The sequence below is a fragment of the Globicephala melas genome, chromosome 17, assembly GCF_963455315.2.
Source record: "Globicephala melas chromosome 17, mGloMel1.2, whole genome shotgun sequence".
Lineage (NCBI taxonomy): Eukaryota > Metazoa > Chordata > Mammalia > Artiodactyla > Delphinidae > Globicephala > Globicephala melas.
Genome location: NC_083330.1, coordinates 27,156,749 through 27,172,256, shown reverse-complemented (window position 1 = coordinate 27,172,256; position 15,508 = coordinate 27,156,749). Strand labels below are relative to the sequence as shown.

General features: G+C 32.4%; 1 protein-coding gene across 8 annotated transcripts in view; it reads right to left on the bottom strand.

Moving 5' to 3' along the window:
- Positions 1-15,508, bottom strand: part of RALYL (RALY RNA binding protein like) — an 822,798-nt gene that overhangs the window by 462,665 nt on the left and 344,625 nt on the right. The window contains exon 1 of one of the 8 annotated variants that reach the window (XM_060287612.1): positions 2,304-2,408. The exons of the other annotated variants lie outside the window; for them this stretch is intronic. The gene's annotated coding sequence lies outside the window, so the exon portion shown is untranslated. Of the gene's footprint in view, positions 1-2,303; positions 2,409-15,508 lie in introns of those variants that run through there. 8 annotated transcript variants of the gene reach the window in all.

Here is a 15,508-nt window from a genome sequence, read left to right as displayed (position 1 = left end):
CATTTTCTCTCAACTTTTTTTTTCCACTTTCGATATCCAATAACTAAGTCATAAAACTTCCTCTCCTAAAAGTTTCTGACAGAGTTACTCCTACTTTATTCATCACTCTCCTTTTGAACTTATCAAAATGTACTGAAATTATGTATATTCCTGTCACTCTATAGCCTCCAGAAAAATGTGAAGATCTGTAGAACCAGGGCAATGTTTTATTCCCTTTGCGGTAGGCATTCAAAGCAGAGTTGAGGAAAAATGACTGATTTAATGAATCCTTTTCATTTACAGTTACTATTTTGGTCCAACCATGGAAGAAATGACATGGATTTATTCCAACAAATATTTATTCAGCACCACTCACTAGCCTAGGACAAGGGCATACAACCCTGAACAACGTAGATGTGGGTATCTGTCCCCAACATATCCCCACTATTTTTTTGTAATTACCTTTCCTTGCTCTCCAGTGTAATCAATCACTGCCATTAGGTACCTGTATGTATCATCCACCTAAGAATATTCTTTCCTTACAGTTCTTTCTTGTTTAACTATTCCTCTTACCTGCAATGTGCTTACCTATAACTCTACCACCTCATTAATGACAACTTTTTTAACTCAAAAGTCACTTTTTAGGGAAGAAAAACTTTACCTAATTAATCCCATCTTAACTTCCTCTCTTTTTTATACCATGTTCACCTAGCAAGTATATATAAAATAATCTATTAATCCTATGAACTATAGGTAGATTTGGATTTATATGATCCTGAGGTCCAAATTGTCTTATATTATTCCCATTTTTCAAAACAGCAACAACTATGCTCATCCACAATTTTTTTTTTTTTGTAAAAGCTTGTTAACTGAAACAATAAAAAGTTATATTGTCAAAAATATGACTTTGGATGTTTCTGTTATAATTATTTCAAAAAGGTTAATTTCATGTGCCATTTGCATTCTTCTCTAGAGTTTATCTAGAAAAGATCTAAATTTCAGTAGGAAAATAAATAAAACAGGAAGTTATAATAAATATAGTAAATTTAACTTTAAAACTAGGAAAAACTGACATATTCTCTTGCTAATGTCTCCTTAGTTTGCATCTAAATGTCTGTAGCTTTGAAAATTCTTGTTGTACCTCATTTTCCTTGTTTTTCTTTTAAATATTAGGTTATATTTCTACTATGAGTGATAGTTACAGAACTAAGATTCAACTGCAATGCTGTAATTATTTTCTTACCTTGAAAAATAATTGTTTATAGGTTTCTTATGATATTTTATAGCTAGTAAACAAAAAAGGTTAAAACTTACTAAGAAATTTGGAGTCTTTATTTTTTTATTGTAAATATTTTCATAAAGATTTGTTGGAGAAAACTTTATTTTCATAAAGATTTCTTGGAGAAAACTTTCAGAATAATAGCATTTGTAGAAGTTCTGTTTATAAGTTTTATATTCTGAAATAGTGAGACTGTCTTATGAGTTTCTAAAGGGCTACAATATTTCTGTTATAATATAAACCCCCTTTTACTTTTGCAAAGTAAGGTAGAAAGCTGTATAATAAAAAAGTATATTTTTTAGAACTGGATAAACATTATATTAACTAAATCTACATAGGCAGGTTTTTCAGCTCACTTTTAGTGATTAAATGGTTAAGCAAGGAATGCTATAATACTATTTGAAATCTAAAACCTGATAATATTTTCAATATCATGGAGGAAACATAAAGCAAATAATTTTGTTCACATATTTTGATTAAAGTTTAATTGCTATGTTAGCAAGACTGTTCAATTATTAGAAAATATCTATATTATATCCCCTAGTACTTCTCTGGAATCTTTAAAGAGCTGAAACAAAATAACTGCCAACCTAGGTTTTATAACTGGTGAAAAGAACCTTCAAGAGTGAAACCAGACAAGAAGGTAGGGGGAGAGAGAGTGACTGCCATATAAATAAAAATTGAGAGAAAGTTTTACAATCAGACTGATATTAATGAAATGCTAAAAGGATTCTTCAGAGAGAAACAAGGAAAAAAAGAGAAGCAATGAGGAGTAACAGGAAGGGTAAATATTTGGGTAAATATTAACGGTTATTGGCTGTACAGAAAAATAAACATATAATCTCACACTGCTTAAAATACATGTAGTGAATATTATGGGTAGGTGATGGTGGCAGCATGGATTCTAACAGAGAGAGCAACGAAAGTACAAATCCAAATACAACATATGCAACAAATATCAGTAAGGATGTTGAGAAGTTCATCTCCCAGCCAGAAATCCTATGGATTTTTCAGGTCTGACCCTATGTAATTACAAAGCCTTTACCTGAAGGGTCTCATGAGGGAAAGCTGTCTCCCTACACCAGATGTGGTGCACAGCCAATGTACTGCAGTCTCTGAATGGCGTTGCAGACTTGCAGTCAGGAACTCAGGGTCCCCTGGCCAGCCGTGCTCTTCTGAGTATCTGCATTCCTATCCCAGGCATCTCTCTTCAAAACTTTCTTTGTGTGGTGCCTTTCCAAGATATCTTCCTCAGAGTCTCTGCCAAAACCTACTAGCTGGGGGAGGCAGGAAGCCTTGAAATACTCTTCTACACTCTGACTCAATACTTAGTACTTTTCCACACTGAACCCTTCTCCTTTGCTCTTCCCTTAGCCTCAGGTTCATAAAAAGGCAGGAAGCTTTTCTTCATGGCCCCTTAAGCAATGAGAAGACGATGATGACCCGCACATCTCTGCTAATTCACCTGACCCTCAACCAGTATGCCAGCCCTTGGGGAAAAATGGAACATGGAGGAGTTGGCCCTTTTCTCAGTTTAATCTCTTGCTTATACCATCAAGATATGATGGTATATCACATGAAAAGCTTGACCATTACTTTCATTTTGGCTTCTTGTTTTAATCAACTGTTCTGATATCTGGCAGCTGAACTCTCTCCAGCTCAGCTGAGCTCCTGACAAAGATATGCCCTTGGACTTCTGAGGGTGAGTAAGTACATGGAACAAAATCATCACCTGCTAAAATACCTATAAAGCATGACTGCATCTGTGTTGGATGAAGAGTAATAACAATAACTGGTCAGCATTACAAGCAGTGACTCCCTGAAAATGTAATAGACCCATATGGAAATAGAAGCCAAAACCTTAAGATAGCTGTTATTATCCAGTTTGTTGGAAAGAGGGGTCTGAATTTTCAGGAAACCTTTTTTGTTCCAGAGAAGCTTTGACCTTTTAAGCTCTTAACTAACAACCAGCAATATTATTCCAAGCAAAATCCCACAAAAATTTGCAGGCAAAAAAATTCTAAATTTAACAGAACAGGACAATAAGGGCAAAAGAAAGAAAAGTAAAGGAAAGAAAAGAAAGGTTCAGCTTAAATTGAAAAGTGAGCACAGGAAAGAGATCTCAGATTGTAAGGTAACATGTTTTAAAATCATTTGTGAAAACAATATAAGAATTTTAAAGTTGTGAATGAGAAAACCTTTTTTGTCCTACTGTCTCTCTTCTAAAAACATTAGATAATGAATTTAATTTTAGAATGAGAAACAAAAATAGATGCTACATAAGTCCCAAAATAGGTTTTAAGAGAAAATAAAATATAATAAGGAAGATGAAAGCATTCATATAGGCAATAAAAGCATACCAAAAATACATGGCTACAAACAACAAAATTATACCATACAATTTCTAAATTAGTTAACTATTTTAAGGAAATTACAGAAGTTTATGAAATAACTACACAGATCAAAATAAGAAACTCTCTTAAATAAGGTGAGTGGAAATATATCTGTAAATATCTGACAGAACTCAGGAAACTTTGTAATTAATAGAAAAAAATAATTTCTTAAAGAAAATCTAAGTTATGAGGAACACATGAACAAGTAAACACATCAGATAATGTCTTAGGAGAAGTAGGAGATGGAAAGGAGGTAAATTTTTAAAATCAATAATATGTGAAGAAAAATGATAAAAAGAATTTGAGAAAAAGTGATAGACATAGAAGATAGCAAAGAAACTTCAAACAATGTAAATTAACAATTATAAATTATAATTAAAGAATACTTTCCTGAAAGAAAAGATGACTTGAAAATATATAATAAAAGAAAACATTGCATACCTGAGAAAATTGACCCCAAGCAGCCAACACCAACAGATAGTGTCTTTTAAAACATAGTTTAAAAATCCTTTTGACATTCTGTCAAAAACACTGAGTCACTTATAATGGAAAGAAAGTCAGTTAGTCATCAGAATCCTACAGCAAATCTTTACAGCAGAAGACCATGCAGAAATGTAATTATAAATCAAGGAAAGCAACAGATACACACAACCATATATAAAATAGATTAAAAAAACAAGGATTTACTGTATAACACAGGGAACTATATTCAATATATTGTAATAACCTACAATCAAAAAAAGAATATATATCTACATATATATATAGATATATACACACATACAGACACACACACACACACACAAATTGCTTTGCTGTACACCTGAAACTATTGTAAATCAACTATACTTCAATTTAAAAAAAGAAAGAATCCAGGAAAGCAAAATAAGAGGTGGATTTCATATCAATTCAAACTGACTTTCAACAATAAGGCCACAGCTTTGAGGAAAAATGTAAAAACTCAGGAAATATTATTCCCATGAGCCTTTCTGAGGAATCTGCTTAAGTCAAGCTTAAGACAAGGAAAACCACTGGAGACATAGATAAGTACTTGTGGTGAGCATTTAAAATATAGTAAGAGTATAGAAAACCTAAACAACATGATCAGTAAGATAGATATTATTGCACTTTATTAAATTAAAAAAAATAATACTGGGGACTTCATTTCTTGAAGTTAACATGGAAGACATCAATGTTCACTAAAATGTGGCCACAAATTAGGCTACAAAGAAAACTTCAGTAAGACAAAAAACTAATAACAATAAAAGGTATTCCTAAAGATAAAAGAGAAAAGAAAATATTAAGTAACTTGGATCAAAGGGTAGATAAAAATAAAATTACAGAATTAAAAATAGAATAAGAGCATAATATATCAAATGCTACAAATAGCAATAAAAATCTATAAAACTTTAAAATCAAAAATAAAAAGTAGTACACACTCAAAAATCGGGAAAAGAAAAAAATATTAAAAATATTGAAGGTAAAAATAGAATAACTAAAAATAATAAATTCAAGAGCTTTCCTTTGAAAAGTTCAACAAAATGGACCACTATCATAATAAAAATTAAATGGTTGGGGAGAGGTAAGATATCACAATTATTATTGAAGATATAAACAAAGTAATTTAAGTGTTCCAAACACCCCCAAGCACCTAAGCACAGATTATCCAGGAGAATCCTGCCAAATCTTTAAGCAATCAAACAATCTCAAACCTACTTAGCCTACACCAAGCATAGAAAAAGAAGGACTACTTCCAAACTAACTCATATAATGAATAGAGTATAATATTATTGTCAAATTCTGACTAAGATTTCTCAAAAAAAGTAAACAACCAATCAAATTCACTCATAAAAATCAAGGTAAAATACTAAATTCTAAAGTTTATCCAACAGAATCCAGCAACACAATAACAAACATATTGTGATCAAGTGAGGTTTGTTCTGGTAATGCAAGGATGGTTCAATATTTAAGACATTCATTAATTTCTATGAATATATCACATTAATGGATCTGTGATAAAAGTCATATGATCTTAATAAATGCTAAAATGATGTTTGATAAAATTCAGTACACATTTACATTAAAATTCCTCTCTCTCTCTCTCTCTCTCACACACACACACAAACACACACAGACACACACACACAGACACACACACACACAAACATACATAAACTTGGTCTCCCAAAACCAAAACCCTAATGTGGGAACACAGGAAACTTTCCTACAATATCAAGAGCAACAGAAAAACACCCACTACTTCCACTAATATTTGTTTCATTTGGAGCTCAATATAATTTGACAAGAAAAAGCAGTGATAATTATAAAAGGAGCCATAATATATGTTTATTTGCACATATGAATATATCCTAGTACAACCAGAAAATATCAATATGACCACTTAATAGACAGTTTAAGTAGTTAATGATCTTAGTAGATCATTAGTGTACTACCAAAAATAGTATCTATATATAAAAAATGAGTTATAAGATACAATGTAAGAAAAGACTCCATTTACACTAAAAAAATTAAAGTAATATACTAAAGTGGAAATTGAAAAAGAAATATATATGGATAACATATGAAATAAACTATAAAACATTGCTGAAAGATACTAAAGTAGAAATACATACCATGCTCTTGGTTACAGTCTCTATCACAAAGATGTCAATCTTCCGTGTTAATTTATAAATTTAAAGCAAACCCAATAAAAATATTTTTTTCTGTATCTACAAAATTTGAATTAAAAATTTGAATAAAAATTTGAATAAAAATTTTGAATAAAATTTGAATAAAAATTTGAATTTGAATAAAAAATGATTTGAAAGAGTAAACTGGTAGTAGATGCAGGACATTTTTGAAAAAAGGAAATCATTGTGGAGGGATATACCCTACCAAATGTCAAGACACACCCTTCTTTAATGAAAATAATTTAGTATTGATTGGTTTTAAGTGAGACATACAAATGGAACAGGAAAAAATATTCAAAAACAGAACAAATTGCTTATGGAAATTTAGTATACCATAAAGGCAGGATTCAAAATCATAAAGGAAAAGATGGATTTTAAAATAAGTGATGATGTTATAATGAGATAGCCATATGGGATATAGTAAAATTAGAAAATTCCTTATTCACATATCAGGATAAATTCCAAATGAATCAGAGCAATGAATATAAAAAAAAAATCATGAGGAACAGAATTTAAAAAATGGGTGAGTTCTTATAGAACCTAGGAATAGAAAAACATTTTTATAAATATGATTCAAGGGACTTCCTTGGTGGTCCAGTGGTAAAGAATCTGCCTTCCAATGCAGGGAATGTGGGTTTGATCCCTGGTTGGGGAACTAAGATCCCACATGCCAAGCGGCAACTAAGCCCATCTGCCACAACTATTGAGCTTGTGTGCCTCGATGAGAGAGCCCACATGCTGCAAACTACAGACTCCATGCACCCTGGAGCCTGTGCACCATAACTAGAGATAGAAAACCCACATGCCACAACTAGAGAGAAACCTGAGTGCTGCAGCTAGAGAGAAACCCAAGTGCTTCTTCAGTGAAGAGTGCTTGCATGCCTCAAGAAAGATCCCATGTGCCATAATTAAGACCCAACACAGCCAAAAAATAAAAGAAAAATAAATAAATATAAGTATGATTCAAGAGTGACAGTGAAAATGTTAATGAGTTTAATTAAATAATTATTATTTTTTAATTTCCACAAGCAGAGGAAAACTAACATACATGAAAAATATTAACTCACATCACTCATAATTAGGGAAATGCAAACTCAAGCTATATAAGATTCCATGTATCATACATCAGGTGGGAAAAACATTCAGAATTCTTTCAACATACATTTTTAGGGAGTTTGTGGGGAAAAGGCCCAGCCATGCATTGCTAGATGGAATGTAAAATCGAATAACATCTACAAATGAGATATTTGGAAATATCTGGCAAAATGTAAGATGTTATTATTATTTGACCCAGCACTCTCATTTCTTGAAATCCATTCCAGAGAACCTTGAGTAAAATATGAAAGAACATATCAAAACTTATTTATTGCAGCATTATTTGTAGTAGAAAAAGATTGGGAAAACTCAAAAACCCATCTCAGAGGTCTGGTGGAAAAGATACAGTACATGGAACATCTACACAAAAGAATACTATGCAGCTGTAAAGAAGAATGAAAATATCTCAGAGATATGGAATTGTTACCCAATGAGACTACACACAAAAAAAGGAAATATGGATAAAGTATTTTTAGTATGTCATTATTTATCTAAAATGGATAGTGTATAGATAAATAGATTAGATCTTACATAATAGACAAGTAATGAGATAGACAGACCAACAAAAGACAGCTAATTTTAAAAATTATAAATAGGGGTGAGAGCATACTTTAGAGGAGCTAGGGATAACAGCTAACCTGTCTTTGAATATATCTTATTTTAACTTTGATTTTGGAGTCATGTAAGTATTGCACATAGTTGTAAAACAAAATAAGTTTAAGAAAAGCAAGTGGAAAGATTTCCTTCTTTTTTAAGACTGAATAATATTCCATTGTACGTATATAACACATTTTCTTTATCCATTTGTCTTTTGATGAACACTGGGTTATCTTGACTATTGTAAATAACACTGTAGTGAACATGGGAGTGCAGATATCTCTTTGAGATTATTTTAGATAAATATCCAGGAGTGGAAATTCTGTACTGAATGGTAGTTCTGTTTTTAATTTTATGAGGAATCTCCATACTTTTTATCTACAGCACCCTTTCATATTTCCAACAATAGTATATACAAGGTGGCTAATGTTTCCACATGCTCTCCAACATTTGTTATCTTTTTTTTTCTGATAATAGTGATCTTAACAGGTGTGAAGTGATATCTCATTGTGGTTTTTATCTGAATTTACCTGATGATTAGTGATGTTGAATACTTTTTCATATACCTGTGGGCCATTTGTTTATTTTCTTTGGAGAAATGTATATTCAAGTCCATTTTAATTAGGTTATTTTTATTTTTTAAATTTTTTGCTAATGAGTTGTAGGAGATTCTTATGTGTTTTGGATATTAACCCCTTATTAGATAAATGGTTTGCAAATATTTTCTCCAATTTCATAGATTGCCTTTTCACCTCTGTTGTTTCTCTTCTTCTATAGAAACTTCTTAGTTTGATGTAGATGAACCTTGAAGCCATTATTCTAAGTGAAATAAGCCAGTCACAGAAGGTCAAACACTGCATGATTCCACTTCTATGAGGTATCTCAGACTCATAGAAGCAAAGAATAGAACGGTGGTTTCCAGGAGCTGGTGTATATCTAGAGATATGTTATACAAAATAGCACCAATAGCTAGCAATATGGTATTGTGCACCTCAAAATATGTTAAAAGGATAGATCTCATGTTAAGTTTTCTTACCACACACAAAAAATACACAAAAGAACAGAAAATTTGTGGAGGTGATGGATGTTTAGCATCTAGATTGTGGAGTTGCTATCATGAATGTATGCATATGTCCAAACTCAGCAAGATGTATGCATTAAATATGTGTAATTTTTTTTACAACAATTATACCTCAATAAAGTTAAAACAAAAAAGTAAAACAATCCCTAATAATCCAGCATTTTAATTGGGTATCTACTTAATGACATAATCTCACAGAAAGGAACCACCTCAAAGGATTTTAAAAGTTTATAGTTTTGTTGTTATTACCTAGTAGAATATTCTTTATGAAAAAACACACCAAAAAAAAAGAAAATATTAAACTGTCTCAGAAATCATAATGATATTGGTGCTGATGATACTTATTTTGTGAGACACTTAAATGTATGCTATGGAAAAATCAAATGAGTAATTATAAAGTGATGTTGAGAAGTGAGATTTCTGGTAATGCTGAAAGGAGATATAGATGTAAGACTGATGAGGTTAACTAAAATTCCTGTAGTCCTTATTTTTAATAGGAAGTATACATATATAAACAGAAATGATTTATTTATCTTTAATGTGGGGGGGGGTGTATCGGTGTGCGTGTGTGTGTGTGTGTGTGTAGTCTAGCTCTGACTGCTGAAGCAACTGAGAATCAAGAAACAATTCAGTAGCAATGAGCCTCCTTAGCACCCAGAAGAATGTTGGATCTAAATAACATTTTCCATTAAATGGTATCAAAGCTCAAAGCTCTTTGGAGAACTGACTGATTCCCAGTATGAAGCAGGAAATTATGGTCTTGGAACATTTTGTCATATCAAAAATAAAGGAAACTATCAAAAACACTAGAATGGGCTTCCCTAGTGGCACAGTGGTTGAGAGTCCGCCTGCCGATGCAGGGGACATGGGTTTGTGCCCCAGTCCAGGAAGACCCCACATGCTGTGGAGCAGCTGGGCCCATGAGCCATGGCCACTGAGCTCCACAACAGGAGAGGCCACAACAGTGAGATGCCCGCGTACCACACAAACAAACAAACAAACAAACAAAAAAAAAACCCCACTAAAGTTATATCAAAATGAGCCAGGAACAATGTGAATATGGTGCCACAAGAAAAAGGATAATTTAATCATTAATTGAGATCACAACTGCAAAACACACCAAATATTCTTTAGGGACTAAAACATACCAAATATGTTTAATTCTTGAACTTATAAAATTATTAACAATTTCTTAAAATTCACTTTAATCTTTAAAGGATGCTAAGGAATCACCTTACTATACTGAATAATAGTATAAAGGGAAAGAAGTTATCCTTTTTTTCCCCTAAATAACAGTAACTCAGGGTAACCATATACATGCTGAAAGAAGTTTTCATTTTAGAATAATTCCAGCTAATAAGCAAATAAAAATGATAGAAATAGAATACTATATTCAGTAGCTGTTAGCATCACAACAGAAAAGAAAAGAAAAAAAGACACATGTACCTTTTGATACAAGTACACATAATCGCCTATGAAGAAATCTTTAAAAATTTCCACCTGAATTTGACCAAGCCTCTAGATACAGTTAAAAAAATTTAGGAAATACAACCAAGAGAGAAGCATGTTTAATGGTACCACAGGGATGCAATCACCAAATTGCAGAATTTGTGAAACTTTATAGGACAGATGTCCCAGTTCTTTCAGATAAAGTGCAAAGGGACCTGGGGAAATTGTTAGTTCACAACCTCTTTGGGAGCTTCCAGGGTGTAATCTGAAACTGACTCCTATACAAGGAGGCCATAGAGACTGAAGAAAGCAGCAGACCACTCCATGTTGGTAGGTGGCAAGTTTAATAAGCTAGGGAAATTATGAGGCTTGTCTTGAGTGGCCCTTAGAGGACTAATTTTCCACACTCACCCGCTAAGTTTATATACAGGCTTTAATTGGGTTCAGTCACATATACCATCCAGATAGTCTCAACACCACATATTGTCTCAAGGCTATATCCTTGTGGCAGTTCCTGGGAATGGGAAAGGCAAGCAGAATGCACATTCCAAGAATGGGGGTGGGCAGTGGGGAGTAAGGAGCCTCCAATTGCCTGGGTCCAGTTCACGTGGCAAGTGGTGGTCACATCTTCTCTATGACCTCCTCCAACAAGAATATATCAGGAGAATGTATAAATTAGGAGACTGAAGGGGACATATCAATGAATCTTAATCTTTGTATCTTATTTGCATTCCAATTAAATAATTTAATAAAACTGTATAAGACAGGATTATAAAAACAGGAAATTATCACTAGATTGATACTAAGGAATTGTAGCAATTTTATTCAGTGAGATCATGCTTTTATTTTCTCTAAAAATCATTATATATATTATATATATATGCATATATACATATAATTGTAGATTAAATGATGACTGGGATTTGATTCAAAACAATCTAGAGACTAGGAAGGAAATGGTTGAGGTATAGAAAAAATAATATGGTTACGTACTGATAATTTTAAGATAGGGTCATGTGTACATCTAGTTCATTAAGCTGGTTTCTTCACTCTTAAAATATACTTGAAAATCACCAAAATAAAAAGTTAAGAAATAAAGCAAAATATATGCAAAATTTAAGTTCATGACAGTTATAACACAAAAGGTGAGAAGAGGAAGAATGAACTTAAAGTATTCTATGAATCTAGGATGATTTGGGAAGGAACAAATAAATTACATTAAATTGATAAATAAAGGATATCTGTTGCAATCTCTAGGGTAATACTATAAGAACAGTAGAAGTGTATGTAATTTACATACTAATATAATTGAAAATATAAAATAATAAAAGATTAATCTAAAAGGAAAAGAAAAAATTAACATGAAACACATGAACAAACAAAAAATAGCACACTTGTAGATATAAATTCAAATATATCAGTAATTAAATGTGAATAGATTATTACAATGAAAAGACAAGGCTCCAAGACTATTTTTGAACAGATTGTATCTTGCTTACAAGCATACATTAAATATTAAGACAGAATCACTGAAATTAAAATGGATGAAAAATGATATACTATGCAAACATTAATCAAAAGAAGTGAGTTCAGCTATATTGAGATTAGACATTTTTTCTTTAAGACAAAAATAATTACTAGAGATAGAGATACATCATACTAATAAAAGGATGAATCCATTAGAAAGATATAATTTCAAGTTTTATTTACCAAATATTATTGCTTCAAATATATAAAGCAAGAATTAAAATAACTCAAAAGGTAAACACATGAATCAATAATCATAATTCATCTCTCTTAATAATTGATAGAAAAAGACAAAAATCAATAATGATACAGCAAATCAGAGAGATTCAGTTAGTGATTTTTGCTTTTCTGACACATAAAAAGACTGCACAGAACAACAGCAGAATACATGTGAACGCTTATGAAAGAACATTTATGAAAACTGACGATATGCAGAGCTATGAAAAAGGTCTCCTTGAATTCTAATTTATTCTCTAGTTACAGTGAAATTGAGCTAAAAACAATTTTAAAAATTATAAATTCAATAACAAACTTTCTAAATAATCCAGTAGATCAAAGAAGAAATCTCAATATGAATTACAAAATATTTATCAACTATTGATTCTGAAATTATGATGTATTAGAACTTGTGGGATAAAGCTAAAGCTCTGCTCAGAGAGAATTATAAGATGAAATGCATTTTTTAAAAACATGAGAAGCTGAAAGTGAATTATCTAGGTCTTCATTCATGAAGTATAAAAAGAGTAGCAAACTAAACCAAACAGAATGGAAGAAAACAAATAATAGGATTACAGAATAATGAAACAAAAACAAATGTGCAATAGAGAACATACAGTAAGCCATAATTTGGTTATTGGAATAAATGATTAAAGTGATTTAAAAAATAAATTTAAGGAAAACTTACTAATATTAGGATTAGAAAATAGAAAGACATCACTTGAAGATCCTAATGACTATAAAATATGAGAATACCATGAAGAGCTTTATGCCAATACATTTGAAAATGTATATCAAATTAGCACATCCCTTGGAAAAAAATATCTCTCCAAAACTGGCACAAGAATAATTTTAAAAATCTGAATAGTCCTATGCTTATTAAAGTAATTTAATCTGTATTAAAAATGCTTCCACAAAATATTCCCAGCCCAAAACACGTAATTGGTAGACTCTCCAAATATATATAAAGAAATAATACCAATCATGTACAAACTCTTCCAGAGAACAGGAATAAAAGGAGCACATCTTAATTCATTTTATGAAGACAGAATCTCCTCAATAGCAAAACTAGTAAGGGCATAACAGGAAAAAAAATAATGCAGGCCAATCTCTAAATCTCTATCATGAACATAAAGGTTTAAAAAGAAAGATACTACTTTATTATCATGTTACATTGATTCCACGAGTGTGAAATTGATTCAACATCCAAATATCAATTGTAGTTCTTCATATCAACAGAATAAAGGAGAAAAATCATATTTATTTCTATATAGGAAAACATTGAATACAATTCAATGAAAACTAATAGCCAAATAGAAATATAAGGAGAACTTTCTTAATTTGATAAGGAATTTCCACAAAAATAAAATTCTATGGCAAATGATAATTGCAAAATATTGACAGCTTTCTCATGTAATAAGAAAAATATTTGCTACAACTGCTGCCCTTGAATAGTTTTCTGGAGATAATAGCCAATATAATAATACAAGGAAAGAAATAAACATTGGGAGATAAGAAATAAAACTATTGAGAAGTTGGGATCAAGATGGTGGAGTAGGAAGTTCCTGAGTTCACCTCCTCTCATGGGTACCACAAAATTACAACTACATACACAGCAACTATTACTGAGAATAACCTGAAGACTAGCAGAAATGATTTTGCACAACTAAAAATATAAAGGAGGAGCCACAATGAGACAGTTAACAGAAGATTTGATGTAGTATAATTAGGATCCCCATCCTTGGCACAGCAACCAATAAGCAGAAAGCACATCACAACATAGAAGGTCCTCCCTGAGAAGCAAGGGGTTTGAGCCTCATATTCATCTCCCCAGCTGGGGGCACTGCACTGGGAAGACAAGCTCGCAAAACATCAAGCTTTGAAAACCAGCAAGGCTTACATTTAGGAAAACCAGAGAGCCGTAGGAATCCACCTCCACTCTTTATCTATTTATTTTTTTAAATTTTTACTGGAGTATAGTTGACTTACAATATTGTGTCAGTTTCAGGTGTACAGCAAAGTGAATCAGTTATACATATACATATATCTGCATTTTTTGTTTGTTTAGATTCTGTTCCCATATAAGTCATTACAGAGTACTGAGTAGAGTTCCCTGTGCTATACAGCAGGTTCTTATTAGTTATCTATTTTATAGATAGTAGTGTGCATATGTCAATCCCAATCTCCCAATTTATCCCTCCCCATCCCCTGTTAACCATAAGTTTGTTTTCTACGTCTGTAACTCTACTTCTGTTTTGTAAATACGTTCTTTTGTACCCTATTTTTTTAGATTCCACATATAAACAATATCATATGTATTTGTCTTTCTGTGTCCGACTTACTTCACTCATTATGACAATCTCTAGGTCCATCCATGTTGCCACAAATGGCATTATTTTGTTCTTTTTAATGGCTGAGTAATATTCCATTTTATATACATACCACATCTTCTTTATCCATTCATCTGTCGATGGACATTTAGGTTGTTTCCATGTCCTGACTATTGTAAATAGTGCTGCAATGAACATTGGGGTGTATGTATCTTTTCAAATTGTGGTTTTCTCCAGGTTTATGCCCAGGAGTGGGATTGCTTGGTCATACTGTAGTTCTATTTTTAGTTTTATAAGCAACTTCCATACTGTTCTCCATAGTGGCTGTATCAATTTACATTCCCACCAACAGTGTAGGAAGGTTCCCTTTGGTATCATCTCACACCAGTCAGAATGGCCATCATCAAAAAATCTAAAAAACAGTAAATGCTGCAAACTCCACTCTTGAGAGACATGCACAAAAGTTCACATGCTCAGTGTCCAGCACAGATGCACTTAGTTTGAAAAAAACCTGGGTCAGATCCATTTACTGATCTTAGAAAACCTCCCAGAGAGACAGGAAGCAGTTAGTATTCTCTTCAGGAACAGAGGCTCTGGTGGCAGCCATTTTTGCTATCTTGTTGTATAGTCCTGACACCAGTGTGACAGGAGAAATTTTGGAATTCTCTCTCTAGCCTATTAGCTCTGGGGGATTGCCCTGCCAACCAGTGCCTGCAGCATTCACACAACACCAGGCTTTGCAGCCAGTTGCATAGGGGTACCACACCTACACCAGTGGGCCTACAGAAGTTGCATGCAGCTGGGCTTCTTAGTCAGCCATGCTGAGGTCCCAAGAGGCCTGACCCACCCACCAGTATTACCACAACTACCAT